The 5,084-nt window shown below is 35.3% G+C and overlaps 1 pseudogene; it reads right to left on the reverse strand.

Moving 5' to 3' along the window:
* Nucleotides 1-496: 496 nt before the first annotated feature.
* LOC121811068 lies at nt 497-3,801 on the reverse strand (annotated as a pseudogene).
* Nucleotides 3,802-5,084: the final 1,283 nt, after the last annotated feature.

The raw sequence follows: 5,084 nt of genomic DNA on the forward strand, positions 1-5,084 counted from the left end.
CATTGAAAATGTAGCAGTATAAAATTACTATGAATCTTGTGGATTCAAGAAACATACCATGCACAAAATTTGTTCTTGCTAAATACTCTCAATAAACTCCCACAATAACCAGCCAAGAAATGAAACAACTAGCTCCAGCTTGACTCCTTGTCCTTGTCACGTCTTCACGCTCTTCTTGAACCCCAATCAACCCACGACTTTCGACCCTCGGACGTTGTATTATAGATGTTGAACACCCGGATTCACATCAAACAACATTTAAGGATGTGGTATATAAAATTTCAGTATGGATTATTTGCAAAAATTGACTTTTTAAAAAATATTAATTTTTATAAATATATATATATATATATATTTTATATTCACCCAAATCGGCGGTTTCGGTTCAAATATTTGCCCAATCGTAGCCCGTCAGATGCCGGTTCCAAACTTCCAGTTCTGAACCGCGACCGGCGGTCCGAATAAAATCGCCCACCTCTAAATTCACAACGCACACTGCTCCAAAAATATTACTATAGCACAAGTTGTATATATGAATATAGTACTCCATGACAATATACAGATGCTAGATGATATGCAATGCCACAACAGACTAAACTCACTCTAATACCATCCCAGCTTGATGTTAACCACATCAACATAGCACTCTACTATCCTTATCTTCAATACCCATTCAATTACTAATATTTCATGGAATTCAAATTAAACTAGCAGAAATAGGTCGAACATATCCTCATACAAAAAAGCCTTGAACTTAAGCTGCAGAGGCAGCTGCCGCAGCTGGGGGCCAGAACGAACATTTCAGAGGCGTGCGCTTCCACTTTAGCACTAAACGAATTCGTTGAGCTCAAAGAAACATACTCTTGCTGCAACAACACAATGAATAACAATTAGTTAATAAGAGAGAAATGATAATGTAGCCTTATTTACCTTCCACACATCTCTAACAGAGGCGTTGGTCGAAGATTCAAGCCCCATCGTGTCCCATTTGGCTGTGATTGTGGCAGCTTTTGAACACCGGTTCCACAAGACAATCACTGTGCGCTTCCCGGAAAGTGGACCTGCCCAAATCTATAAATATGTACATCAAAACTTTTTATATGTCTAGAATGAAAAGAGTCTATTGTTCACATACTTGATAGCAACCATCGGGTCCATATGTATAAACTTTTCTCTGTTGGACACCGGGTGGATCTGATACACGTATATCACGGTTATAAGCGAAAGAGAAACAAAGGGCCATTCATTTTATATTGATTAGGCCATTAATTCAAGGTGTGTTACAGAGATAACCTCCTCATTCGTAAGAATTTCATACGTCTCTGCTGTCATATTTCTTACATCACAGCCGATGATCAGTGGTGCCTTCATCAAAGCCCAAATGCTGAAATGGGACCGATACTCCTCGTAAGTCATTCCCCCATTTCCAACTTCTAACATATCCGGATCTGTCATAACGTGTCGAAGATAATAAGCAACGAGTCAGAGTTGATGCCAGGAGCATATGAATGTGGATATCGACTCTACCATTCCATCCACCAGGTCCAGCATATGCTGCCCACTTGTCGTTGATATCAGCAACCGCGGTCATGCTAAACCACATAGGCACACAAACTACATCAGTACATGATACAATTAAATGAAAAATGGGATTTAAACAGATATCATCTACTACTATATTTTTGTCTCATAAAATATTTAACACAACAAAAATGAAAAAATTGATGTCTCTATTGAGAACCTTTCCCATGTATCTTCAATGTCATATGTGGTGCGCCAACTATTGCCGATTTTACTTGCCCATAACGCGGGGTCATCCAAACCCCTAGAAACAATCATAACCGAAGAATGTAACTAGAATGCAACTCAAGACTTGGCTCCTAGGAAGGGAAACAATAAGAGTGGAGAAGGTGTACCATTCGCAAAGTGAATAGAATATCGTCCTTCCAGTTGCATTCTACGCGTCACGCATAGGGGGATACCTGGCAATGTGGCTCTACATTAATATCAAGCCACCAATATCAAAATCTGGAAGCCCATTACCTTTTCTTAGGATCAATTCCCATATTGAAACAGTTGTCATACTTCAAGTAATCGATACCCTAACCAACAAAAAAACTAGAACCTCAGATCATGGTTACACCGTACAAAAAAATTATAGCAAAGAGGAACCAACCCAAGACGCGAAGAGTGCTGCATCATCATTTTCATGTTTTAGCGAGCCGGGGCGAACTTGACATGTATAAAGTCTGTAGATGTCCAATTCCATATGAACAAAGGATATTAAAGGTTAAAACAAAACAAAGCAAAAAAACGCTTGTCACATAGTTTGAAACAAAAGATTATTGTGAAGGATATCCCAAAATTTTCCATACCCTGCGTCCGAGTAGATCCCGATTTTGAGACCTTTTGAGTGCACATAATCAGCAAGATCCTTAATGCATGATGGAAATGCTTTAGAATCAGGAACCATATCACCCTGCATTCAAAGCTTTTTGGCTCATACCAATATACTGTAATAACCAGATATAGAACTAACTAAAGATGATTAACAACAGTGAGACTTGCTTATCTACCTCTGAGTTCCTCACCAGTTCAGACCAACAATCATCTGCATATCATGATATCCACCAAAATATAAGAACACTAGGAATCAGAGATCAGAGATGAAAACATTTAATACCTATCATGTGATTTTGGGGGGTTTGGATTTACCTATATTTACATATGCATACCCCAGCTTAGCCAAACTAGTAGTAACAAGAGCATCAGCTGTCAAAAGGCAAAACATGCATCAATAAAACTGAATTAATGAAAAACAATATGTATGTAATTTCAGAGGAATGATATGCTACATATCTGATGTGAGCACCACTCTTGTTTGACGAACGTTTAACGTAGTTCGTTTTGATTTATATATTTAGTTTGATTCTAATACATTGATAAATAAATGTTATTGGAAATTTTTATTTCACAAAGTTCATAAAAATCAAAGCTTAATTTGTTATTTTATTATTTTATTTAAAATTCTAGAGAAAACAAGTAAATTGAGCTTTGATTTTTTATTTTTAAGAATTTTGTGAAATTAAAAATTGCAATAACATTTTTAATGTGTTAGAATCAAACCGAATTTATAAAATGAAACGAACAATATTAAACGTGCGTGAAACGAAGTGATGCTTACATAAGAAACTCACGTAAGGCATGCAACATACCATTCTTTTGGAATTTAACAAGTCAAGGGTAAATTGAGACCAACATAAATATGATTTTTTGAGAGGTAAGAAGTACCTGTTTCGCTAATTACTTTTTCATCAATGGCGCATCTGAAGAAATTCCAGCTATTCCATCTGTTAAAAAAATCAAGTAATTAAACATGTATTCAGTGAAACATAATACAAATGGGTGTTCGGTTTGCAAGATTGTATCCATGATTAAAATTGTAGTGTGTTTGGTTCATGAGATTCAATCTCACAACTCAATTCTAGATGGATAATCATGGGATAATTAGTCCTAGCTAACCCTAAAATAATCTCAGAACTAAATACTAGATTATATCTTAATATTATTTTATCTTGGCAACCGAACACCATCAAAGAAAATATGATCAAAGTATAGTCACCCCATCTGAGGAGTTTGTGCCAAACCATTTCCGAGCTGCAAAATCCCATATTTTTGAAGTATCATAAATTTCAAAAGAGGGCAGCACTCTTGCAGTAACTGCGGCTGTCATCGCATGCACATACAGAATAACTCACGCAACTCCAAGTGCTCTTCGCCATCTTTTCTTTTCTCACACTAGAAAAGTGGTAGGTGGAAGCAAAATGTGTGTATTAATAAAGAGAATGATCATGGGATATTCTGTAATAATTTGAGTGTAATTGGATTGGATTGGATTGGATTGAATTGATGAGTGGTGTGCCCACTGAACCTAAAAAGTTGAAATCAGATAGTTTGAGGCGATTGATTGATAAAGATATTTCTGTCGGTTTCGATCATTATTGTTGTTTACAAATATACTATGTGTTCGGCACTTGCTGATTGCCTCGCCATTCACAATCATCTCTTTTATAATTTTCATCAACACCTGAGTTTTGGTTTCTGCTGATAGTAAACCACCCATTTCAATCCTTTAATGCTTTTTTTTTTTTTAAATCTTATCTTCAATTCATCATTTTTATAAGTAGTTGGTGTTCCATGAAGACTTATATAATAAGGCTTAGTGATCTCAATTTTTTCTTTACATTTAGTTTCAATTGAACCTTAAATGGGCTGCTGGGTTGGACCAGTTTTCTATTTAACTAATGCAATTTAATATCCAGATATATTGTTGGTAAGTCATTGTTCTCTATTGAACTGGCCCGGTTTAAAGTCTATATATATTGATTGGTCAATATTTTTTCAATTTTAGTTCTTGATCAAACTGGTTCAACTAGCAACAACATAGTTCTTTCAATTGAAGTAGACAACAATCCTCGTGAGTCATGAAGTGACAATATGTAATAAAAATCAGTGAAAATAAGCGATTAGCAAATTAACAAAGCCACACTAAAGTCTAGGAGATCATTTTGTAATTTTGACAAAAATCAAACGCAGCCTAATAGTGTGTGGATTGTATCAACAGTCAATGTAGATGAGTGGAAATAGTATTACTATTAGAATTGTTTTAGAATTGTGTAATTCATAACATTACGTCAACATATAAAGAAACATTACAAGAAGAAAAAAACAAACACTATAAATACATTACAGCCACGCTAATATCTCTATTGCTTGATTATTTTTCTTGATTGATAATTAATTAAACCAAGTCTCTCACTTTCACATCTAAGTAGTGACACTGATGAATTAACAGTTTCGTTTCGACTCACACCACTTAAAAAACGACAATTTTTCTATCTCTACTCCCTCCGATCCAGCCGATGACATATTTTTTTTTTAATTTATCCCAACCAAAATGACACATTTCAATTTTTGGTTACTTTCTCTCTTTAATCAATACACTCAACCTACTCACTCCAATTAAATATTGGACTCTCTTTCTCACTTCATTGAATACTTACATCCATTCTTATTTTAGCCGG

The sequence above is a fragment of the Salvia splendens genome, chromosome 7 (genome assembly GCF_004379255.2).
Source record: "Salvia splendens isolate huo1 chromosome 7, SspV2, whole genome shotgun sequence".
In the NCBI taxonomy this organism is placed as follows: domain Eukaryota; kingdom Viridiplantae; phylum Streptophyta; class Magnoliopsida; order Lamiales; family Lamiaceae; genus Salvia; species Salvia splendens.